The sequence below is a fragment of the Pogona vitticeps genome, chromosome 1 (assembly GCF_051106095.1).
Source record: "Pogona vitticeps strain Pit_001003342236 chromosome 1, PviZW2.1, whole genome shotgun sequence".
Taxonomy (NCBI): Eukaryota; Metazoa; Chordata; class Lepidosauria; order Squamata; family Agamidae; genus Pogona; species Pogona vitticeps.
In genome coordinates, this window is record NC_135783.1 from 45339998 (window position 1) to 45357449 (window position 17452).

Sequence of the window (17452 nt, forward strand, 5' to 3'; positions counted from 1 at the left end):
CCACCTCTTCTTGATGTCTTCTGCTTCTGTTAGGTCCCTACCATTTTTGTCCTTTATCATGTCCATCTTTCCACAAATTGTTCCTTTAACATCTCCAGTTTTCTTGAACAGATTTCTGTTTTTCCCTTTCTATTATTTTCCTCTGTTTCTTTGCACTTTTCATTTAAGAAGGTCCTCTTGTCTCTCCTCGCTATTCTTTGTAAGTCTGCATTCAGTTTTCTGTAACTTTCCCTATCTCCCTTGCATTTTGTTTCCCTTCTCTCTGCTATTTGTAAGGCCTCATTGGACAACCACTTTGCTTTCTTGCATTTCCTTTTCTTTGGGATGGTTTTTGTTGCTGTCTCCTGTACAATGTTACGAGCCTCCATCCATAGTTCATCAGCACTCTGTCCACCAAATCAAATTCCTTAAATCTCTTCTTCACTTCCACTGTGTATTCACAAAGATTTGGTTTAGCTTATACTTGACTAGCCCAGTGGTTTTCCTACTTTCTTCAGTTTAATCTTGAGTTTGGCTATAAGAACCTGATGATCAGAGCCACAATCAGCTCCAGTCCTTTTTTTGGTGACTGTATAGAGCTTCTCCATCTTTGGCTACAGAGAACATAATCAATCTGATTTTGGTATTGCCCATCTGGTGATGTTCAAGTGTAGAGTTGCCTCTTGTATTGTGGAAAAGAGTTTTTGTGATGACCAGCTTGTTCTCTTGACAAAACTCTTTTAGCCTTTGCCCTGCTTTGTTTTGAACTTCCAAGGCCAAACTTACCTGTTGTTCCTTTTATCTCTTGACTCCCTACTTTAGCATTCCAGTCCCCTATAATGAGAAGAACATCTTTCTTTGGTGTCAGTTCTAGAAGCTGTTGTAAGTCTTCATAGAATTGGTCAATTTCAGCTTCTTCAGCATCGGTCGTTGATGCATAAACTTGGATTACTGTGATGTTGAAAGGTCTGCCTTGGATTTGTATTGAACTCATTCTGTCATTTTTGAGATTGTATCCCATTACAGCTTTTCCCACTCTTTTGTTCATTATGAGGGCTACTCCATTTCTTCCACGGGATTCTTGCCCATAATAGTAGATATGATAATTGTCTGAATTGAATTTGCCCATTCCCGTACATTTTAGTTCACTGACAGACAGGATGTCATTGTTTATTCTTGCCATCTCCTGTTTGACTACATCCAGCTTCCCAAGGTTCATAGATATTTCATTCCAGGTTCCTATGCAGTATTTTTCTTTGCAGCATTGGACTTTCCTTTCACTTCCAGGCGTGTCTGCAGTTTAACATCCTTTCGGCTTTGTCCCAACCACTTATTAGCTCTGGAGCTACTTGCACTTGTCCTCTGCTCTTCCTCAGTAGCATGTTGGACACCTTCCAACCTGAGGGGCTCATCCTCCAGCATCATATCTTTTAGCCTTTTGTTTCTGTCCATGGAGTTTTCTTGGCAAAGTGGCTTGCCAGTTCCTGTTCCAGGTGGATCATGTTTAGTCAGAACTCTCCACTATGACCTGTTCATCTTGGGTGTCCCTGCACGGCATAGCCCATAGCTTCTCTGAATTTCTCAAGCCCCTTCGCCACAACAAGGCAGCAATCCGTGAAGGGGTCTTTGGGTATACCTGCATAGTTTTTTTTTTTTTAATGCCATGTATTGGGAAGTAGCAGACATAAAGACATCCATTTCTAGGTAACTTAATTAAACATGATGATGAAAAATCAGGTTGCTAATGGTGATTCATAAAATGTACATGAGATCTGGTATTTTAAGTACTGTATGTACTGTAGTTTTCACTCAGCTAAATTGTGGCTCCCATGGAAATCAGAAATTGGAGTACCGAGTGAATTGAAATTATTCAGTAACACTTTACAACCTTATAAACACTGAAATGTATCTCACTTCCTTGTCTCAGTGTTCCTCTGTCCTCTCCACCAATTTTTATTTCACCATCCTTTGTTTTGTCTTAGTTCTCTGTGTGTTACAGATCAGTATTACTCTGGCTTCTTAAATGCTGTCCAGTTTTAATTGAAATGTAAACCTCAGTTATCTGAAAGATGGCATTTGTGTGTTTATAATTAATATTAAATGTGGTTTGAATAGTGCATAGATGTCCCCATTGTCAGTGAATTCCATAGAAAAGCCATTTGGGGAGTGTTATAAGGAAGGGTTAAATGTACACAACACATAATGGCAACTAAAGCTTGATGGCAGCAAAAGAGGAAGACTGGAAATAAGTCAATATTAAAGAAAACTTGTTTATTCCTGTGGTGATTTAGAGACCATTGCCTCAATAGTCAAGCGGCAAGGCAAAGGGAGGGTTGACATTAGGATCAGAGAGAAGGGGTGTGACAGGGAATTATTTGACAGATGCCATCAGTGAACAGACATAGCTGCATTCATATGATATGGGAAGCAGTGCTATCACTCTTATATCTGCCATGTTGACATCCTTTTAGTGAAAATAGTTTCTATTATATTTTTAATATAGCCTCATAATTTATGCACTTTAATTTTTCTGTATCTCCTTGTCATAATTCTCTTTTTAAGTGATGACTATTACAAAAGATCTCTTCAACAAATCATAATTATGTCAGCAAAGACCTTGACTAAATCTCAGAGTGTGACTAAATGCATAGTTACATTTGTGAAAAATTAATTTAAAAACAAAGAGTTTTGCTCCAAAATTTGTGCTTTTTTCCTGTTGGTTTTATTTTAATGTCTACTACTAAATGTCACCTGCATTAAATTAAATGATCACCCATCTAGAGAGATAATTGATGCTTTTATACATGCAACATTAGCTGATCTCTTTCAGAAACATAGTCTACAGCCTTTTATCTGCTTTTTGTTCTGTTGATATTTATAAATGCTAAGCAATGTAAATTACAGAGCTTGTGAAACTGAATACCCCTAGTGAAGTCCCAAAATGTAAAAATGTTTTTCTAAGTGTTTAATACCTGTATTTAGTATGTCTAGCTTTAGCACATCTCCTCAACTTTTATAGCCATTTTAAAACAAAAAGTCACAGTTAAAGTTGCACAAGCATCTAAGTGCCCACAACTTCCAATGTAGTAGTAAATTATTATCCTGCATAACTTAAAAGGCATGATTTTATTTACCTAAGTATAAATCAATGAAGATATGCTGGTGAGCCATTAGAACATTGGATGTTCAACATTCTTGTCTATAAAGCTGTAAAAAATGACATATTATGGGATTTTCAAAGTGCGATATAATGACATGTAGTTTACTACAGTGTATTAAAATGTATGTTTGAAAGAAATAGTGATCTCCCCCCTTCAAATACTTTAAAACACTGTGTTCAAATGTCTCATTACAATTTATATTGTATCCTTCATGGCTTCCTTAAAATGGATGTAGGCCTAAAGCTGGTATTTTATGAAAAAATGTTCACCTCTTCAAATTCAGTGGCTGGTTGCTGTTTTTCTTTATTGGTTCAGCTAAATGAGGCTTTTTGTTTAACTCTCCTATTTCAACATTTCATGAGTTTTTTTTAAAAAAAACAATATATTAGACACTCATAACTTTAGGTGGTCAGAATGATTTCTAAATCTGTATTTCAAGACCTTTCCAAGTCTATGTGCAATTTTTCAGTTTCACAGGTAATAGTTTCACAGTTGAAACTGTGGGAAATGACTGGAACGTGACTACCATTTAGAGTTTGTAGTATCTCATAATCATTATATCATATATTGTACTTGCACACACAAAGCTTTGGTTGGATCATGCTTTCTTCTGCCAAAAAGTAGGATAAGCCTTTTCACTTACAGAGGGGCAACTCTGAAACCAGCCTAAAGTTTTATATCAATATTAGCCAGAATACTGTTGCTTTATGCACTTTTATTCCTTCAGTCATCTATCCATCACACTGGTCTGCATCCGCTTGCTGAATAAATTAGTCATATACCCAGCTAGATGGAAAGCCAGAGGGAAAAATACTTGTTGGCTTGTCCTTAAAGGCTATTGTTTTTCACTAACAGAATTCTGGCCATTGTTAAAGTAAATTGAGTATATCTTGTAGAAATATAGGAAACCAAGGATTTTTTTTTTCACTGAATTTGCAATTCAATCATGTGAGGGAAAAATTGGTTTGGTTTGATTTAGTTTGGTTTTTGAGAAAAAAATATAATGGTGCTGTGAAAGAAATTTCCAGATAAAAATGTCTACAATGCAGTCCTGGGTTTTTAAATTCAAAATTAGGTAAGTCATTTGGCACTAAATGGAACTTCAGGCAAATGTATGTAAGATGGCAGTCTGAAGGTATTCATTCTTCTCCGTGGCCTCTGTGAATGCACACAAGTGGGATGTTCTGCGCATGCGCAGGACGTTTTGGAAGTTTCTAGAGCTTAAAAAACATTTGACAGTGAGAATCCCCCCCGTGGAGTGCATGCTCCGCCCTCCAAACATCCCCTCAGTTCCTTTTTTCCGCTGCATTTGTAGGACGTATAGGAACACCTAGAGCGAGAAACAGCGAGTATTAGATATCGAAATTATCCGATTCCTCAATTGATTCCCTTATAGTAGAATTATTATCATTTAACATCCCCTTGTGATTAGACTTTCATTTTCCCCCGCAACAACTTTTCTCCCCGCTTCCCACGTTTTTCTACCCCCTCTTCCCCCACAATGCCGGTTTCCCATTTCCCCCATTTTTATGGCCCCTCAGGGACTGTTTAAGCGGTGTGTTCTCTGTGCGAAGAAAATTCCGCTTACGGACGGGCACAACAAATGCCTATTTTGTCTTGGGGAAGAACACCCAACCCAATCATGCCCTTAATGTAAGAAACTTATGAAAGCAGCGATAAAACAAAGACTACATCATTAAGATCATATTTGTGGGAAACATCTCTTCACCCAGCTATGGAAACACTTACATCACCAACATCCATGACTCAGCATGTTCCAAAGCAGCTCGAGACATATTGAGCCCAACAGCTCGTTCAATGTCGAGCCTGATGCCAACTCCAACAACTCAAAAAGAATCCTCCAAGTCTCCATCAAAATCAAGCTCGATGTCTGTATCTAAGACCCGGACTCAATCTGACAAATCCACTAAAAAGAAAAAGGACAAAATTAAATCATCAACATCTAAGAAACTATCAAAATCGACACATATTGAGCCACCACAAGCTATGCCTCCATCGCCAATCCCAGAGGAATCATCGAGAGATGCTCCTGTCTCTATATCCGACAAGGACGACCATACTCTGACTTCAGCACAGGCTGCACCATCAGTAGCTAGCCTTTCGCCCAGCACAGGCCATTGATAGGCTGAGAACCACTCCAGCCCAGCCTCGGCCCACTCCAGGGAGGACAATACTTGTGCAAGAATAGGAATCAAAGTGCTCCCAACACTCCCCACGCAAACAAAAGAAATGGCACATTTTTCCGCCCATATATATCCATCGACATGGAGAGAGGTACTATTACCCTGAACAACACCAATACTTTAATAGACCTGACTATCATTACAGGCAGCATTATTATGAGCCATATTACCCCGGAATGTATGCTGACACTATGTATTATGACGAGCCTAGGAGAGTCCAGTATTCCTCTCCATCATGGCAGTCAGCATCAAGATCACCATCTCCTTGAAGGCGGCAACAACATTCAGCTCATACATACCAACCACCAATTCATCCATCATTGAGATCTGTCCTTAAAAGACCTACTTCGGTGCCAGAAGCACCAATATCGATCAAATGAACAAAACAATCAAAACACTCTTCTTTACATGTATCCACAACCTATGCAGGTCCCTCTTTGCTGATACCAAACTACAACCGGTACCAACCTATTCATCCCAAGAACCAATACCAATATCATCAACTTCAAGGTCACGTCGTTCATCTTCCACTTCTTCCTCATCATCCGAAGATTCCGGCTCCATCGTATCCAAAAAAAATCACCTCCTAACCTCCCTACCCCTACATCTGATGTTGGAGAAAACCACCCTCCCTCACCCTCAGAAGACTTTACTTTGTATTCTCAATTAATTCTTAGGATGGCTAAATCATTACAGTTGGATATTCAAGAACCCCCCACCCAGAAAATGGACTTTGTTTTTGATTATTTAAATCAAGATAAAACCCTTCCACTGAATTTAAGTTTTACTCCAGCTATGTTTCAACTGATAACGGATTCATGGGACAACCCTTCCATCATCACTTCAAATTCCACGCAGGGTGGAAAATCATTATAAAACTCGACACGGCATTTGGCAGAACTTTCCAGCCTCTACAATCATCCATACAGGTTACAACTGATGCCAGTCCATCACTGTCAACATCACACAATACATGGCCTGTGGACAGAGAAAGAACAGTTATTACATATCACCACCTAGAAATGTTAGCATTCATAAAAGCTTTCCACGCATTTTTACCACTCATTGCAGGAAAAGTAGTGCAATTACTCACAGATGACACTACTGCAATGTACTATGTGAACAAACAGGGAGGTACCCACTCTCTTTCACTCCTTTACCTCGCCATAGAGTTGTGGGAATGGTGCTACTTTCACCACATCTTTCCAGTGGCTGTCCATATTTCAGCAGAGGACAACTACATCACAGATCAACTGAGTTGGCTTCGCACACGAACACATGAATGGGCACTGGACGATCACATCTTCGATACCATCTGTCATTGATGGGGACACCTGTCCATCAATTTCCTTGCATCAAGGCACAACACCAAATATCAAGAGGTACTGCTGTCAAGCCGGCATCGACCCCAAATCACTGGGCGATGCTTTCATGATAGACTGGACTGGAGAGCTACTATACCTGTTCCCTCAGATCCCCTTGATTCAGAGATCAGTCATTCGAATTCGTCAATTCCGAGCCAATGTCATATTCGTCACTCCATGGTGGCCACGACAACCGTGGTTCACCCACCTGAGGTCAATGTCGACAGATGTTTTTCACCTATCGTCAATACCCAACCTCCTGTCTCAGAACAACAGAGCGATCCTCCATCCCCACATCCAGTCTCTGAATATGACAGCTTGGAGAACCATCTTAGAATGAGCTAGAAAACCATCTACACAGAAGCTCTGTCAAAACAAATGGAAATCCAACCCTTTGACCTTCGTCAAGCATTAGCGTCTCGATGTCAGGACAAAAAAATGATGATGCTTTCGGCAGAACCATCCTGACATCTCTACTACCTTGACGTTCCACCATCTGGTAAGTGAGCTTGTCAGTCACCCACTCGTGTGCATTAACAGAGGCCACAAAGAAAAAAGAGAGGTTACCTACCTGTAACCATGGTTCTTCTAGTGGTCCTCTGTGAATTCAGACAGCCCTCCCTTCTTCCCCTCTGTCCATCATGTTGTCTCTTAATGTACTACCTTGAAGCGGCGGACTATGGAAGGAACTGAGGGGACGTTTGGAGGGCTCAGCATGCGCTCCATGGGGGGATGTTTCATTGTCAAATATTTTTTAAGCTCTAGAAACTTCCGAAACGTCCTGCGCAGGCACAGAACAACCCACGTGTGAATTCACAGAGGACCACTAGAAGAACCATGGTTACAGGTAGGTAACCTCTCTTTTTCTTTTTGAAATTAATCTGTCTTTCTTTGAGTAAGGCCATAATTCTTGTCTATGCCAGATAAAATGTTTGTTCCTGTGGATGTGTGATTTGCAGAAGATATAGTCCCTTCAAATTATGCTTGGATGTTCATAGTGGCCAGTAAAGAGCTGATGGCTAGCCTGCAAGAGGAACTCTTTGGGAATAGGGGTAGTTTGTTCAGTGATGAAATACACTGCCATAACTGAGTTAAATTAGGGTAGAGCATTGTGTAACTCTAGTTTTTCCTTATTGAACCTAATGTTTCACAATATTGAAATTGTCTCTCTTTTTTAAAGTATTTATTTAAGGACAGGGTAGGGAATACAAAAAGTAAAGGGAAACAGGAAATAGGGAAAAGGGTTAGGGGGATAGGAGAACACAGATTATACCATCATCCGATCAATTCATATTACAATAACAGATCAACGTTTTGCTTTTTCACAGTTTGATTACCCTCCTGCTTTCATCTTATCATTTAATTTTAGTTTAATTTTATGTTACACTATCTGGTAACTGCAGCCATTTATACAATACATCCCATTGTTCAGTTTCCTTTTGAGTTGAACAGTCTTTCAGCCCATCTGACAGAATATCCATTTTTGTCACTTCCCATATTTTCACAATAAGATTCTCTTGTTTCTGTATCTCTGCTTTCTTGAGATTTTTCACATAATGCTTTTTAATTTTGGAAGCTGCATAGGTCACTGGATAACTCTCTATCCCATCTATGTTACCTGGTGTCGTGCCCAATAAAGACGGTTCTAAAGTTTGTGCAGCTTCATTTAAGTTTTGTTTGGCATCTGATGTCCCCTCGTTCGTCACTTTCATCAGTTCTTCTATTTTGCTGAGACCTTCATTCATTTGCTGAAACCCTGTTATTGTCTTTTGCATAGTAATCTGCCATTCCTTTTCTATTTCTTGTACCACTGTTCCAAAACTTTGGGATTGAACAGACCAAGTCTCCATTTGTTATCCTAAATTTTTGGAGGCCATCTCAGGCTTTCCATTGAATGGGGTTTGTATAGATAATACTATGCCCTTAACCACAATGAGCACCCCTTATATATCCTTCAACAGTTTCCACAATTTTATCAACAATCCAAACCCCTAATCATAAACCTCCCCTTAGATCTCCCTCCAATCTTTATCCAAACATTATAATATAAAAAACTTTTAACCCAGCAAATTCAAAATCAAATAGAACAGTGGCACAATTATTTCTTCTTCTCCCCCACCCACAATATTGAAATTGTCTCTTACCTGTCATGCCACCACTGGAGAAATCCTTCTGTGAAGATGAAACTGATCTTGCTGGGCCAGAGAACACTGAAGAACAGGGCTACTTCAGTTGACCTTAGATCCTTTTGAGAAAGGGCTGGGTGAATCTCATCCTGGGGATCCTGTCCCTGATTGAAAAGATAAGCCACCCCTCCCTTTCTAGACTGGGAAATCCATTAAAAATAGGTTTAAAAGATGGTAGCTACCTAGAGGAATATCTGCTTAGAGAGTAGGATCCCTTAGGAGTAGGGAACTCCTTTCAAGCTAGACTTCTAACCAAGTACCTGTAGCACCCTGGAAGTCCCACTTCAGTCTCCTTAGCTCTAGATGAGAAACATTGCTAGCAGCAACTGCCACCAGCTTTTGCTCTTGCATGTCCTTCCTTTGTTTCCTGCTCTTGTGTATTCCCTGTGAGCTTGAACACAGATAGCATTTGCCCTTGCTTTCTGATTCCTCTTGCCTGCTGAAGCATACTTATGATTTTGAATTGTGGACTTTTTTGACTCTGTCTCTTGAATTGCTGTTGCGTGCATTTCTGCTCTCTTTGCTTGACTCCTGCCCACTGAAGCTTTATAACATTTTGATCTTGCCCCCGGAGCCTGCCCTGCACGGAACAGGATGTTGCTTTGAAAATATGCATGGTGTCCCAAATTTTAAAGTCTCATTATAGCTGTTTTATTCTCAATTCCATAGCACTACAATGCCTTTTGCCCACCTTCCGTGCTATTTCTTATCAGCTCACTTTCTCCCTGTGCTTTTCTCTGTCTTGATACAAAACAGTCTGTGATAAAGAAAGTTATGGATTACCAAGGACTGCAGGAACTTGGAGAAATTCTGATATAAGTACAGCAGTAAAAACGTATTTGTCTTGATCTGATGTTGCAGTTGAAACATCAAATAGAAACCTCCAAAGTAAAGCTAATATCTCTTTATGAATAGAAATGTATCATATATCAATAGTAGCATATCTGCATGCCACCTGATGATACTGTGCATTGTATCCCTGATTACAAGTTGTGGTTTAAAATATGACCAAAGAATTAGACTTGTATGAAAGCAGAAGGGAAAGCATCCTAGCCACTGGCATGTACAGTTATATTGTTTAAGTAGAATTAATGGTCTGATTGCTTATCTATCATGAAATGGGGGGATTGTGGTTTACTTAGTTTTCAGAGCATAAATTTTTACGGGGAAAAATGTTAGGGCAAGGTATATGATAGTAGTACAATAAAGACAAATAACATTTCCTGACCCCCATTCTCTTTTCTAAGTTGATCTTACACATTTGAAGATATTTGATAATTTTTATGTGTGGAGTTGTTCTCTGCCCGTGTTACTTGGCTGATAGCTTAACAATTAACAATTGCTTCATTGTCATAGAAAGCAGACTGTTATTCATTATGTACAATATTAAACAAAAATTAACAGGAAACATATACGAAGGTCATATATCATCACATAAAATTAACAGGAAACATTCGTAGGTCATATAACATCACATAAATGAGCTAAATATTTACCTTTTGTGTTTTGTCATGATAAGACAAAAATTTAGGTGCATAAAGAAAATTCTGTGGCACACTTACAGTATGAAACGAAGATAATTTTTTGAAAGAAAATCACAGCATATCTTTAAAATATTTTTCAAAAAATAAAATATATTAAAATTCCAGCTTTAAATGATGATATGCTATTAAAGTAAGACACATGAAGGTTTGTCAGCTCAGAAATCTGCTGATGTAGAATTAGCTAGCTAACATATTTTATTATTAGGCATCCTTCAGTCTCGAAAGACTATGGTAGCGTGCTCTGTATGGAGGGCTTGGAATAGCGCCTAGTGTGGCTGAGAAGGCCAATTCGAGAGTGACAGTCCCTTCCACAATGAAGACAAATCCAGTCTGTCCCCTGTCCGGCTCCCTGGTTTTGCTGCTTTTCTGACTTCCTCTTTGCCTCGGCCTGCTGGGCAAGGGTCTCTTCAAATTGGGAGAGGCCGTGATGCACCGCCTGCCTCCAGGCTGAACGCTCAGATGTCAGGGTTTCCCATCTGTTGAGGTCTATTCCTAAGGCCTTCAGATCTCGCTTGCAGATGTCCTTGTATCACAGTTGTGGTCTCCCTCTGGGGCGCTTTCCCTGCACTAATTCTCCATAGAGGAGATCCTTTGGAATCTGACCATCAGCCATTCTCACGACGTGCCCGAGCCAACATAGACGTCGCTGTTTCAGTAATGTATTCATGCTGAAAATTCCAGCTCGTTCTAGGACTGCTCTGTTTGGAACTTTGTCCTGCCAGGTGATGCCAAAAATCCGTCGGAGGCAACACATATGGAAGGTGTTCAGCTTCCTCTCCTGCCGTGCACAAAGGGTCCAGGACTCACTGCAGTACAGGAGTGTGCTTAGAACACAGGCTCATTTTAATAAATGAAAATAAGTAAAATATTCAGTGTAGAATCCCTCTCCAATTTCCAAGTGTTTGTGTTTTGGTTTGCCTATTATTATTTTTATTCCTTCAGTGGTAGAGAAGTAAAGCAATGTGCATGGAATAAGCCCAAGCAGGGCACGTCGTTCTTCTTACATACAAAAGAGTGAGCATACGCAAAGGCTTCAGAATTCTCTCTTCCTCCATTATTAAAAATATGTTAAACCATAACAAACATTCTTTATAGGTTGAATGAGATATGGCTTTTGATATTAATTTTTTTAAAATCTAAAGACTGATAGGTGCCTGCCTTCTCTTTGGTGAATTGTTTACCCACCACCACCAAAGTGTTTAAGACACTTTCAAGACTATTGAGTTTTATTAGCTATCCCTGTATTCACGTCCAAGCCAAGTGCATATAATGCTTCTTTTATACTTCATTATATGCATATCTCTACAATTCGATGGTTCAGTATATGTTAAAGTTTTTTTCAGAGGTAGGGCCAAACACATTATGATTCCTCTAATGGAAAGACTTGCACATGTGTGCTCCTGGCCTTCAGTCCTGTTCTGCTCAGCACATGGCATAATAGTTTACCTGTTCAGAGCAAATTGTGGTTTGCCAAAAATTAGGAAGGCATAGTCATACAAAACATTGGAAAAAGGAGGAGCCATTTGGCATTATTTCTGAAGTGGGCAGCCTCATTTCTTTCAGGGCAAGTATTATGCATTTGTACTTAGTCTTGTCCCCTGCACTTCAAAACTACTACTTCTCTGCCACAATGTCAGCTAGGAAAATATTTGACTCCCTTCCGTAAATGAAAGACAACTGTCCTATATAGTACCTGAAAATTACAGTGAAGGTCAAGATAACTGAAAATGCAGTCATCCTCTTGTTTCTTAATTCTTTTAAATAATAGTACCAGATAGTGTTCACTAGTACACTATCTACTTTCATAAGGTTGTAATGGGGACATGTAGGTCCAGTGACCAACTCCGTAATATAAATACACAGAAGGAATTATGTCCGGTTTATTGGAATACATGTTAAAATCTGCACATCTGTGTTGTGATTGGTAGTGATTGGATTATTATTTTTCTAAGAACCTTAACAGGGAAAATTATACCAAGAGCACTTGCTAGATAGTATATTTCCTTTCAGAGTGTCTTGCCTCAAGCCTTTGCAGTTGTCCTCAATAAGAAAGCAAAGAATCAAATGACAGCTGTATAAAATTGTCTAGGCAACACATTTCATTCTGTTATGCGAAATTTGGCCTAATTAGTACATTAATTGCATGCTTGAAAGTTGCAGTGTTCTAATAAGTGCTCATATGTAACTTCTAAGGCTTTGTTGCACCACCTGCCTGGCAAAATGCAGTAAAGCTTGCACAATATTAAACTATTGATTCATTCTAGGTAAGTTTTTTAGCAGTACAAATTAAATACATGAATCACAGAAATCAGAGAAGTAAAAGAATTATTAGGTCTCCCTTTCCCCCCCTGTGGGGTTACTGTGAGATTATTCCATACAGTATATTTGCTAGAGTTATATTGTCAGTCCAGTTTCATATGTCTCAAATGGTATGGCTTTCACTACTTCCCATGGGAGACTGTTCAGTAATTTAAAATATAGCTGTCATTACTAGAGGGTGGTGGTAGTTTACCTTACTGCAATTCAGTGTTTTCCTTTGCATCCCTCAGCGGGTCACTTTTCACTTTCAAATTTTTCTATCTTGAAATATTGAACTTCTAGACATTCACTATGTTCCTCCCACCACCTTAACAGATTGTAGTCAGTAGTTAGCTTTTAATCTTTTTTCATGCTTATGCCACTAAATCATTTTTTCTTTATCTACAACCCCTCCAGTTTTCATAAACCCTTTTATTGAGGTTCACAGGTTTTAGTATTCAAAGGTACAGCCTTTCCCAAAGTACTGGGGGAGTTGATATCAGCACAATGAGCAGTAATATCCCCAATTGTTTTAAGCATCTACAAAAGACGCTGATGTTAGGAAAGTGTGAAGGCAGGAGGAGAAGGGGACGACAGAGGACGAGATGGTTGGACAGTGTCATCAAAGCTACGATCATGAATTCGACCCAACTCCGGGAAGGCAGTGGAAGACAGGAGGGTCTGGCATGCTCTGGTCCGTGGGGTCACAAAGAGTCGGACACGATTAAACGACTAAACAACAACTACCTAGGGTTTTGGGATCCCTAATTCCATTCCCTGTGCTTTATGTGAATTGTTCTCTCTCAATTTTAAACCATGGTTAAGACTTAGAGCAGCATTTCTTTTTGTGTGGTGACACTAGGCAATGTTTTGACACCAGGACTTGTAGTTATTTTAAAAATCTTGTTTAATAAGCAGCTATAGCTAATCTTAACTGCTGTGTTTCAGCTAACTGGAGGGAGCCAGTGTGAAATGTGAGTTAGAGGGTCAATCTAGCATTCAAGGAAGATTTGGTTTCATATCTCAGACATTCTTTGGTGATGTTGAGTCAATTGCTTTGTCTCAGTCTAATTTATATCATAGAGTTATGAAGAGGATAAAATGGAGATTGAAAGAAGTATATATCCCCTCTGAGCTCCTTAATGGAAAGGGTGGGAGCACATAAAAGAACAGAAGCTTGGACAAATACCTGTACGTTCATGGTTCTACATATATTTTTCAGTTCCTTGACTATTCATAAGAATATTATAGTTCAAGTAGTACTAAGTTATTCTTGTTATCATCATCATCATTCCAGCATATATATGCATAGGCTTGGATCCTGAATTCCTTTCTATTGACAGGATTATGCTGTGAATGGTGTTCCACCAGTAGAAGGAAAAGCATCTTTCAGAATTTCGCTCATTCCTCTTCAGCCCATTGTGCTCTTAAAAAAAAAAGTGTTCAGAAGGACTTGTGGATGAGGTTGAGGAAAGAAATTGGGTGGGTGGGGGGAATCACTTCCTTTCCACAGTGTCATCTTTTGGTGAATTGCAAAACGTTCTGTGAGGGTTTGACTGACGAGAAGGATTTTTTAGGTTCAGTGTGTGGGAATAGATTAGATTCCTCAAATTCTTTCAAACATTCAACATTGATTTCTAGAACATCCAGGAAACTCTAAACATCAACTTTAATGTTTAACAACTCTTCTGAAGTTACGGGATTAATAAAAAGGTTCTTTTCATAAACTGGAAGAGGATTCTCAAATGTTTGCTCCTATATTCCTCCAATATCCTCTGTCTCTTAATTTATTATTTATTTTTTAAATTTATATGCCGCCTACTCTACCCAGAGGTCTCTGGGCGGCTTACAATAATTAAAATTCAATACAATAAAATGACTAAAATACAATTAAAATACAATTAAAATTGCCATCATCAGGACCCACAGTTGTTATTTCAATTAAAAGCCTTCTGGAACAGGAAGGTTTTGACCTGGCGCCGAAATGTCATCAACATTGGCGCCAGACGAATTTCAGTTGGGAGGGCATTCCATAGTCTGGGGGCAGCTGCCGAGAAGGCCCTTTGTCTACAAGCCATCCCTCTTACCTCTTTGAGGGATGGCTCTTTCAAAAGGGCCCCCTGGCTAGATCTTAACTGCTGGGTAGGCTCATATGGAAGGAGGTGGTCCTTCAAGTATCCAGGGCCCAAGCCGTTTAGGGCTTTATATGTCAAAACAAGCACTTTGAATTGGGCCCGGGCAGCAACTGGTAACCAATGTAAATTGAACAGAATCGGCTTGATGTGATCTCTAGCGGCTCCACCACTCACCAGCCGCGCAGCTCGATTCTGGACCAGTTGCAGTCACCGGACCGTTTTCAAAGGCAGCCCCACGTAGAGCGCATTGCAATAATCTATACGAGATGTTACCAGTGCGTGTGTAACTGTCATCAGTTAAGTCCATCAGTGCCAGTTCTGGTGATAATGGCAGCAAGGACAACTGCCCTACTGGTGGATCTCAGGTAGCCAAGAAGTCATCTTTCGGGTAATAAAAGTCCCAGGTCCTGGGGGTGAACATCTCTTCAACCCGGGGTGATTCATCTTCTCTCTCTCTCTCTCTCTCTCTCTCTCTCTCTCTCTCTCTCTGTGTGTGTGTGTGTGTGTGTGTGTGTGTGTCTGTGTCTGTGTGTGTGTCTGTGTGTGTGTGTGTGTGTGTGTGTGTGTTTGCTCTCTCTTCCCTCATTTTTCTTCCCCACTCCCAAGATTCTTTCTCCCCCCAATATGAGGGTTACTTTCACTCTTCCTCCTCCTGTCAGCTTCCTTCTGACCATCAGTTGCTCCCACTTATGGGCTCCCGGGTTCTCCAAGCAGATCCATTGCCATCCTGGGTGTAAGACCATTTTCTCCTTTCTTCCCTCTGTCATTCCTGCTTCTGCCTCCTCCATTTTCTCTCTCCCTGCTTTTTCTACCTCCATCTTCTCTATGCTGAATCTTTTTTCTCCACCAGTCACTGACTCCATGTTTCCTGCCTCTTTTAACTGTCCGGTTCTTCCCCCACCACCTTTGTTTTTTCTCCTCCTACTTCTCTAGAGGCCTCCTGTGTTCCCTGTCTTCCTTTTCTTTCTTCATCTCCCATCTCTGTCATCTCCTTCAGGGTTCCCTTGCCTCAAGGGATGGACAGTGCTTTGGTGGAGATGTTATCACATCTGCCTCCAAGCTCACATGTTCCCTGGCTTGAAGGGGATCCTTTCGATGAAGAGATGGAAAATCATGATCCAAGCTACAGTGGCAACATGCATCAGATATATCTATATGACCATGAGAAAAAGCATTAAACTGAATTAAACTGACAGCACAAGGCGTTCACAAGTACAAATTAACCAAGTCTTTCATCTTGGTGTTCTGGTAAACTAGTCAAATTAATTAAATAATACCTCAAATTGGAATAAACGTCACAGTATGAAAGTGCATATGTTAAAGTTTTGAGATTCCTGCCCTACAGGCACATAGTCTATATTGAAATGGGACTGTTTAGAAAATGCCCTGCATCTTTTTCAATCTGTTGGCTCTGTCATTATAACCTGTACTAGGAAGCTTGAAGGAACTTCATTTTAGGGTGTAATCCTAAATGTGTTTGGATGTAAATTTTGCTGAGACTTCAGTAATTCAGGCTTGTTTAAAGTTTTACCATATTCTATGTTGCCTTGTTTCTTACGCTTCTCTTAACCAGTACCTGGATAAGAATGATTAACAAACTAAGATGTTGCATGTTTTGCAAAAATGCAAGTGCTGATTTATTTCTTGGCTTGTTTCCATTTCGAGTTGGTGCTGGAATTTACAACATTCCCTAGTGGTGTGTGTATCAATTAGGTACTATCAACAGTAATAGAGGAGAATTTGCTCTGAATGTGAAGTTTTTACTGCTAGGCCATGAAATGGCACCCTAAGGCAATGTAAAAGGAAGAATTGATAAATAACATATAACCTGGCAAAAAGTAAAGGAGACTGATTAAAATAAGATGGGATAAATCTATCTAAAATGTAGTCAACTCAGTTTATGGTAACTATACATTCTGTCTAACTTGAGATGGGTATCACTTGGGCTAGTACTTTGTTAGTTTGCTACAGACATTTTTAGTAAGAATTTAGTTTTTGCTGACTTTGCAATAAGGCATGAACAAGAGCTTACAGAAAGAATAAAAAACATACGCACATGAGCAGGCATTAATTCAGTGCATTATTATATGTTGGACTTCTGAGGCATGAGGGTTCCATAGTCACAGTAGAGCCACAAAGAATGTTTCCCTGTGTTCTTTCCCTGATAGGAAAAGCCACATGTTGAGTTGTGGAATATCACTTCCACAAACTTTCCACAGTTTATAGGAACATGCAGTTGGTGACCAGCAAGATAATTTGTGGCAAGTTCAGTTTACATCCAGGCAATTTGGTGAGTGTGTTCTTCCACTTAATCTAATTAGGCTCTCCTATCTGTCTTTGCATAGAATTATGTCTTCCATTTCCAATAAGCCATATTTCCAAAAAAAGAGGCAACTGGATTGCTTATTAAAGAGCTGTTTCTTCTTAAAATTAGGTGAAGGATGAAGGCATAAATCTTCCCAAATGGTGTCATGTTTTATACTGTATATGGCAGTTCAGCTCATAATACGCAAGACAAAGGGGAAGCGTTTTACATCAGACTAAGCTATTGGATGGGGAAATGGAGCTCAAGTGGGTGAAG

General features: G+C 39.7%; 1 protein-coding gene across 2 annotated transcripts in view; it reads left to right on the forward strand.

The window, feature by feature from the left end:
* Positions 1-17452, forward strand: part of BTBD9 (BTB domain containing 9) — a 216874-nt gene that overhangs the window by 149205 nt on the left and 50217 nt on the right. The window contains exon 10 of one of the 2 annotated variants that reach the window (XR_013540396.1): positions 17040-17161. The exons of the other annotated variant lie outside the window; for it this stretch is intronic. The gene's annotated coding sequence lies outside the window, so the exon portion shown is untranslated. The remainder of the gene's footprint in view (positions 1-17039; positions 17162-17452) is intronic. 2 annotated transcript variants of the gene reach the window in all.